The sequence below is a fragment of the Ixodes scapularis genome, unplaced genomic scaffold, assembly GCF_016920785.2.
Source record: "Ixodes scapularis isolate PalLabHiFi unplaced genomic scaffold, ASM1692078v2 PGA_scaffold7__128_contigs__length_106722199, whole genome shotgun sequence".
Classification (NCBI taxonomy): domain Eukaryota; kingdom Metazoa; phylum Arthropoda; class Arachnida; order Ixodida; family Ixodidae; genus Ixodes; species Ixodes scapularis.
In genome coordinates this window covers 72512645-72521693 of record NW_024609882.1, presented here as the reverse complement: position 1 = coordinate 72521693, position 9049 = coordinate 72512645, and the positions used below count along the sequence as shown (strand labels likewise).

The 9049-nt window shown below is 45.5% G+C and overlaps 1 non-coding gene across 1 annotated transcript; it reads left to right on the top strand.

Moving 5' to 3' along the window:
- Nucleotides 1-485: 485 nt before the first annotated feature.
- Nucleotides 486-558, top strand: Trnas-cga. Its single transcript has one exon. It is a non-coding gene; the product is annotated as a tRNA-Ser (tRNA).
- The last annotated feature ends 8491 nt before the right edge of the window (nucleotides 559-9049 follow it).

Sequence of the window (9049 nt, the reverse complement as noted above, 5' to 3'; positions counted from 1 at the left end):
GATGTTAAGAATAAGGGGGGAGTGCAGTTCGTTCATGACTTGTTAAAAGACGGGAACTGAACGCTGCTGGGCACAGATCAATAAAACAAAAAATAAAGGGCATTACTATTTTATGTTTAAACTGCTTGTTCGATTTGCAAGTTATGGTGCACGTGATATCACCGCACTGAAGGGTGCAGAAAGAACTTTGAATGTTGTTTTTGGTATCACATTCGTTTTCTGTTCTCTCAATTGGTATTTTAAATTTAGAGATAGTGAATCTCCTGATAGTAAGAGCAAATCCATGGGTATTTCGAAAACATGTATAGTCTGGGCAGGTAAAAAGAAAGTACGGCCTTTAAAATGATAACGTCATACTTGTCCAGCTCGCTTGTACTTTTGCATTCATTGGTTTTTCATCGTCACCATAAAATGCAGGCCGTATACCCTTGTTGGTGCTAGGCTGGTGGCAGCTGAGAAACCCGTTTGCTCTACTGACGTCCAACTCCTGGTTAGCTCAGTTGGTAGAACGCTCCACTCGAAATGAAGAGGTCCCTGGTTCGATACTAGGACCAGGCGAATTGTTGCGGTCGCGCATCGTGACCTAGCTGTGTTTACAGTTTTGTGTTGGTCCTTTGTCCCCCTTGTTCCTCTCTTCCAGAGTTTATTTTCACCATACTTGTACAGCTTGCGTGCACCTTTGCATTAACTGGATTATCATCACTATAAAATGAGTGTGTGAAATGCTGTGGCAGTGGCGTTCACAGCTTGAGAAGTGATCGAAAGCACGGCGCCTACTTGCGATGGATAAGATAACAAATGTACGCACACCGCATGTGACGTTGTGCCTCATAACTATGTAGTTCACAGGCAACGTAGCTCTCATTAGGCCGCGTCACTAGGTCAGTTTCACAGAACCTATCTTATATTTTTCACATAACAAGAAGAATGTGTATTAATATTGCCGCGCGCCAAGTAGACAGCGCGGCCGTAGCCTAACGGTTATCGCGCTTTCCTCCCACGCGAAGGGCCGGGGTTCGATTCCTGGCCGCGGCTATGCATTTTTGTTGACACTGTAATGTGATGTTCTAGTGAAATCGAGAACCGTCTAGCTCGAGGTCAGAATGTTCTACGCGTGGAACCTTCTACGTCGAATGCTCCAGAAGCCAACGTGTGTACAAAAGCGGCTCCGCGAGCAAGCCGGAGTCAGTTTCGCACCAGCGTTCGACTCTGCTGCTACGCTGACTTCGACGCCCGCGACGCTCTGTTATTATCTTTTGTACCCTTTTATTTTTGTTACAAGTTCGCCACATTACACGTTTATTTCTTTCTGTTTAAAAAGAAAATAATAAAAGGGTACAAAAGATAATAACAGAGCGTCGCGGGCGTCGAAGTCGGCGTAGCAGCAGAGTCGAACGCTGGGGCGAAACTGACTCCGGCTTGCCCGCGGAGCCGCTTTTGTACACACGTTGGCTTCTGGAGCATTCGACGTAGAAGGTTTGACGCGTAGAACATTCTGACCTCGAATCAGCTAGACGGTTCTCGATTTCACCAGAACATCACATTACAGTGTCAACAAAAATGCATAGCCGCGGCCAGGAATCGAACCCTGGCCCTTCGCGTGGGAGGCAAGCGCGATAACCGTTAGGCTACGGCCGCGCTGCCTACTCGGCGCGCGGCATTACTCCCCCCTTAAAAAGTGCATCGCCCCGATGCATCCCAAAACAAAGCAAAGCACATAAAAAGAACGGCAAACTAAAGAGTCACTTGAAACACATAAGATCCACAGTCCTATCGAGCGTAGTACGGCTTCAGGCGCACGACGTGGACCACTTCAGGTCGTGGTGGGCGGCGTGATGATGTTCTTGTTCCGTCGGGCGTCACCTCGTAGTTCAGCTCGCCGAGGCGACGAAGTACCTTGTATGGTCCAAAGTACCGTTTCAGCAGTTTCTCACTGAGGCCGCGGCGACGGATGGGCGTCCACACCCACACCCTGTCTCCGGGCTGGAAGTGAACGTCCCTGCGACGAAGGTTGTAGCGGCCCGCGTCGACGCGTTGCTGGTCTTGAATCATGAGTCGGGCGAGCTGGCGGACTTCTTCGGCGCGTTGAGCAACCGCGTGGGCGTCGTCGCTCTCATTGTCAGATGGCTCATGGGGCAGCATTGCGTCAAGCATGGTCGTTACCTTCCGACTATGTACCAGCTGGAAAGGGGTGAATCCAGTGGTCTCCTGAACCGCCGTATTGTAGGCGAACGTGACGTAGGGCAACACCTCGTCCCACGTCTTGTGCTCTACGTCGGCGTACATAGAGATCATATCGGCGATTGTCTTGTTGAGTCGCTCGGTCAGCCCGTTGGTCTGCGGGTGGTATGCAGTGGTTCGACGATGGCCGGTACCACTGAGACGAAGGATCTCTTGCGTCAGCTGGGCCATGAACGAAAATCCGCGATCTGTAATCAGAACTTCGGGAGCGCCGTGCCGGAGGACGATGGACTCGATGAAAAACTTGGCGACTTCCACAGCAGTCCCTGAAGCAAGAGCTTTTGTTTCGGCGTACGCGTGAGATAATCTGTGGCGACGATGATCCAGCGGTTCCCCGACGTCGAAGGCGGAAAAGGACCAAGTAGATCCATTCCGATCTGCTGGAAGGGTTTAGTTGGAGGAGAAATGGGCTGCAGAAGTCCGGCCGGCCTCGTCGGCGGTTTCTTGCGTCGCTGGCACTCGTGGCATGATCGTGTGTATAGGTGGACGGTCTTGGGGAGCTTCGGCCAATAATACTTCTCACGAATACGGGCCAGTGTCCGGCTGTAACCAAGGTGTCCGGATGTCGGGTCGTCGTGGCAGGCTTGGAAGATCTCCTCTCGAAGGTCACTCGGGATTACCAGCAACCACGGTGTGTTGTTGTCGCCGAAGTTCTCTTTGTAGAGTACACATTGTCGGATGGCGAAGGTCGGCAGTACTCGTGAGAAGACATGTGGCACGGTACTCCTGCCCCCTTCCAGGTGCTCGATTAATGCGCGCAGCTCAGGATCATCCCGTTGACGTCGTGCCATATCGTCGGTGTTCGCTGCTCCTAGGAAGCACTCGTCGTCATTGTCGTCGCTGCAGCCGAAAGGGGTTCCGACGGGGGCTCTGGACAGGCAGTCGGCGTCGCTGTGCTTGCGGCCTGACTTATAGACCACTGTCATGTTGAACTCTTATAGTTGAAGACTCCATCGAGCGAGGCGTCCTGACCGGTCCTTCAGCTTCGCAAGCCAGCAGAGCGAGTGGTGGTCCGTGACTACACGGAACGGGCTCCCGTACAAGTACGGAGGAAACTTCGTTATTGCCCAGACGACCGCAAGGCATTCTTTCTCAGTCGTGGAGTAATTTTTCTCCGCCTTGGACAATGTCCGACTTGCGTAGGCGATGACTCGCTCGATGCCTTCTTGCACTTGGACTAGTACTGCGCCCAGTCCCGCGTTACTTGCGTCCGTGTGAATTTCTGTTTCCGCACCCTGGTCGAAATGTCCAAGCACAGGAGGAGTCTGGAGTCGTCGTTTCAGTTCGTCGAATGCCTGCTGTTGCTCCTCGGCCCATTCGAACTTCTCGGCGTCCTTCGTGAGATTCGTAAGTGGTGCGGAAATCCTTGCGAAATCCCGAACGAAGCGTCGATAATAGGCACAAAGTCCTAGGAATCTTCGCACGGCCTTCTTATCTGTCGGCGTGATCTTATCAAGGGACACATCCAATGTGTCCCTTGATAAGATGATTCACACTATAGGTGTGAATCATACTTTTAGTCACTGACAACATGAGAAACGCAGGGTGTGTGATCATGTCTATATGTTCTGCTGCAACTCAAGAAGGTAGGGCGAGGGAAAGGGAGATGACATGGGCGAAAACAAGTGGTGTCCCTTTGAAGGAGAGGGCGTGCTCAGCTGCGATCACGTCATCGAGTGCAGCGTTGCACGAGAGCCGAAGGCGGGTAGTGTCCGTATGGGAGCGTACTTGCTGCAGTTGTCCGCGCTGCATATACCCGGTTCAAAAGCATGCTTCGAGCACTGCGGTATGCAGCAAGGTAGGGCCGTTTCGCTACAAACAAATATGCAGCGAGGGAAACCATGCGGTGAACACTAGGTGAGGGCTAGTGTCGGGGTTGTTTGCCACACAGTGTTTGTTTCTTGTGATGATGATGACAATAAAACTGCGCCCCCTGCAGTCCTTGTCAATAGCTTCGCGTCTTACCAATAATGTTCTTCTGGAAGTGCACCTCCTAAAGATCCCTGTGGTCACTGCAGTTTTCTCGGGGCACTTCAAGAGAACTTAATATTATTTTCAATATTGTTAATAATATTACTATTATTATTATTATAGATCTTATTATTTATATAATATTATTATCATCACTATTTTTATATATAATTGCACCAAAGCACACTAACCGTAATGTCAGTTTTCCTCAGCTCCACAACTCCTCTTCCCCCTTTCTTTGCTTCAAAGCGTAAGTTAAAAAGTCAGATGACTCAGCAAATCTATTCGACTGTACCCCTAACGACCACGTCCCTCTGCCTACTATTTCCGGATGTTACTTTTTTTTTTCCTCTAGCAGAGTCACGTCAGAGTAACGTGACAGGCTAACACGGGTCTGGAGGTTCGTCATACCGTTCACCACACGCTTCCCCTTACGAACATACGCAACCGGCTTCTCCAACGCAAAGCTCCCTTCCGACCCGCCCCGACCGCAACAAAGCGGGATGACACGCGCGCCTTATCGTTGAAAAAGAACAAAGACGGCTAAAGAGCTACAACGAATGATCCACATCTTCTGCAAGGAGTGCCTGGGGGCAACACCCTGAATGTTTCTGTTGTTGTTTTTTTGATACAGGAGCGGAACCGCCACGCCCCACGGCAGATGTCGCCAGCGAATAGTTCGTGCCGTTCGCCGAATAATCACAACCTCCCCCCGCTCCCTCGTCTCCCCCCTGCGGAAGTGCGGTGAATCATACAATGGGCTTTTTCGAAATCCAAATACTCGTATAAAAGAAAGGGTACACGGGGATCAACCGGACTTTTTCAAGAATGTCCACACGCTTAGAAGCTGCTTATGCATGTAAAGTTTGTCAACCCCGTAATGGAGCCTAGTTGTAAACAATCAATTGCAATGAAAAAAAAACAAAAAAACCTTCAACTCTGCAACACTGCAAAAGTAGTTTTTAAAGTGAATGAACTGCCTGCACTTACGTTTATACGAGCGCCTTCATACAGCTAGTTTTTTTTTTGTTTTTGTTTTTGTTTTACATGGGTGTGAATTTGATGAGGGAAGCGGACGTTTTTCACAGGCGTCAGTGCACAACAGGGCACTACTTTTGCTGCCGTTCGCAGAGCGAAAGCCGACAAGGGTATTTATTTTTTCCCTCAGTAGATAATTTATCGAAGCGCAAATGAATCGTTATTTAGGTACTAAGCGCATTAAGAATTTATTGGGGTCGCTATTAAGTGAAAGAGGAAAAAACTACTGTTTTCCTCTAGTACAAAAAGGTGGTCAATCTTGCATTTGTGACGTTTGCTTCGTAAAAAGGAACAGGCAGGTAGCAGATTTGAGCAAGGATAACTGTACCCCAAAATATAGCGGAAATGTTGTAAAACTCTCAATGGCGATTTAACACAGAAATTATGACTAAACAGAACAATGTCGGACTATGACAGTGCATATGTCGCTATTTTGGTCTCCTCCCAACTTGTACTGTAGTCTATACTTATGCAGAGTGTCAATTTTGTTCGTTCAAGACGTACCAATCTCGAAAAAAGCGAAACGTCGTGAAAATAAAAAAAAAAAAAAACGGGGAGAGTTTCGTTTATAATAATATTTCTGTTTTTTTTTTTGTGTGTGAGTGTGTTAAATGTATTTCAAAAAATCTGAAAAAAATAATAAAATAAAATCTATACATTCAAGTGAAGAAAGGCAGAGAACAATGTAGCCTTGCAACCAAGGAAGCTCGCCAACAGGGGCCTATTTTTAGCGTTTAATTTCCGAGGTTCACGCAATATTAGGTTGAAATTATTATGTTGTTTCGCTAAAGTATATCCAGATAAAAAAGCACGAGTTTAGTTTGAATGCTGCGATTTTACTCCACTTTGAATCTCATCACTCTTCTATCACAATGAGGTTCACATTTATGATCTAAATTGTTTTGCACTTTCTAATAAAGTGACGTGCAAAGAATAAAATATTTAAGAAGCTTCAAACAAAAAATAATAAATCGACAGAAAAACGAAAATGTATTCATGATGGGGTTTGTGTTCATAAATGTATAATATATCGTGTTTTAAATTCTTGAGCTTTAAGTTGAGATGATTTAATAAATGCATGCTCATCCTCAAACATTATTTTAAAAGACGTAAAATTGAAGAAGAAAACTTTCTCCCTATGACCAGGACGCTGATTTTCCGGATTTTATTTATAAAAAAAAAAATCGGCTCGTGTTCTTTTTTTTTTGCTTTTTAAAGAGTTATTTTTGGCATCTGCTTCGGTCGGATGTTAATACGATGATTATCGCGAAAAAGTCTAAGCGTTCATGTCTAAGAAAGAAGTGTAGTGATAAGAGAAAAAAATGTTCATTGGGCTTTTTGGGTACAACCGGCAAGTATACCCAACCTATAATCGTCCTTTTTGCCTGACAGAGCATAAAGCAACATGCCACGACGTCTTGCCTTTGCAATTCCTATATATGCTTTGTTCTGCTGTATTTCGATTTACATGAGCGGATGGTGAAGATAAATAGAAAGATAGATTCGTATGGTATATAATAAGGTGAACATTTCAGTTAGATTCCAATTAGTCGTCCACGGGAAACATGGAAGCCTCGCCGTTTGCTGCGATTCAGCTTCATAGGAATGATGAAACAAAAAAATAGATATATCAAATGCTTTCTGCGATAAGAACAACAACAACAACATCAATAACAACAACAGACACCACGACCACCACCACCAACAACAACAACAAACATTATAATGAATATACACCAACGTACTTTTTTGACGTCATGTCACTGTGATGATGCTGCTGTCGCACGGCGCATCCGAATACACTTGCAGTGTTCACACTTGGTGTGGGCAAACATGAACTTGTTTGTAAACGCTGGTAACTATCCCAGATTCTAATTCTTTTGAGAGGGAGCGAAAAATTACAAGTACAAAATATGATACGACTGATTTAAACCTAGCACCCTTGTACGCGGGATCTGCCAGTGCCCTCACCGATTTCAAACTGTAAAAAAAATTGTTTAGGCAAATTGAAATAAACAAACCGCCAACTGAGAGAACGGACAAACGTATAAGACAAATCTTTCGCGGAATCTGTTAAGTACAAAATGATTAATTTTAGTGCTTGGCAATTTTTAACTTACCGTAGCAAAGAAGCGACGAACGCCAAACAAAAATCTCTGCGATTTGATGCATGCGGTAGGCTGCGGTAATAAAAGCCACCTTTTATTGTAGGTTTTATTTCGTGTAATAACGTATGGATCTACGAATAATCTAGATTGCACGAGCAATCTTCAATTAAGAGCGAAACTATAAAGCTCGAAAAATGCACCCAAATCGTTCCTCATCCTTAGTCAAGAGCGATTATTCTCGAAGCGATGCAAACATGCCACTAATTACTCAATCCAGCGACAAACACTAAAAAAGAGGCAAAAACACACACATCATTCTAAACTTTTATCAAGCCCGTGAAAACCAACCAACAAACAAACAAATAAAAACACAAGATAACAAGTTTGGAAGATACATCAAAGTCAAGATTGTGAAGCCCCTCAAGCCCGCGTGCAACCAAGTCTCAAGTCTCTTGGGACTTTTAAACATTTATCGGTAATAAATCTCCTCTCAAAACGCGCACCGACATTAAGCAAACTGCGTCGTCCCCGCAAAAAAAAAAAAAAGGCTTTCTCGATTGTCGATACCATCGACAAGACAGAGGATCAGGGCTTCACGACGTTCTTTAGCTGCCAGTAAAGATACGCAAGTGAACCGACAGCCAGCAACAAAATAACGTCAATCTGCCAGGAACAGTGAACAAAATAAGAAGCACATCAAAGGCGCCTCAACGCGGAAACAAAGAGAACTAAGCGTCGAGGTTATTTAGAGTAACCTGCTTGCACTGCTAACGACGTAGCCCCGCATTTTGCTCCGATGTTTTTAGCGTGGATATACAGTGTGGCAACACTTGATTTACTCGAGAGAAATCGCGCGGGGAGGGGGAGGGGGGGGGGGGTTGCAAGCGGATGGTTCTTTGAAAAGCGTAGCCGGGGGCGTCATCTGTTGCGTTCACCGTCGTTGGCGAATTTCGCCCGACGACACAAGACGAAATTCGCGACGCAGGAACAATGTCCAAAAAAGAAATTAGCTTGATTTTTCGTCGGGATTTTTATTATTGTTATAGCTTGTTTTCTGTAATAAGATGTTTATAGCATTCAACTTTTGTCGAAAGCATTGAATACCTCTGACAGTTTTCCAGACATCACTTTGGGGCAGACTTCGCACATGTTAGCTTGGCCGAGTTTGTCACACTTTCTTTATCAAAGCGTACCATGACTGCCATCATTCGAATGCTTAATCACCGATCGCTTGAAAAAGATTTTCTAGGTTTCGCAACGTTTTCATGAGTCGGAAGGGAGCAGAAAAACGCAGTGATACACATGTGTACTCAATTCATGAAACAATTTGCCGCAAAGCTCCACTTGCTAAAAAAATAATAACACGTAAGAGACGAATTCTTCTTACTATCTGGAAAACAAACAGAGAAAATCGATATATTGCAAAATTTCCACGTCACCAAGAAGAAAATGGCGAGACAAGAACCCACAGGGGAAAGTTGAAAACGGCGGCGCTGCTGAAGAGGTTGAAACATGATTACCTGCAGCCAGTGTCGTAGGCGTTACCAAAAAAAAGTAACAAATTATTTTACTCGTTACTTGCAAAAAATAACGCTTTGCTGACCTATGTCACCTTAACATAAAGGCAACGCGTTTCCGTTACAGTTGCAATGGTGTCAGGAGCGCTTCTCTGGCTGGTGAGCTTAGCGTCG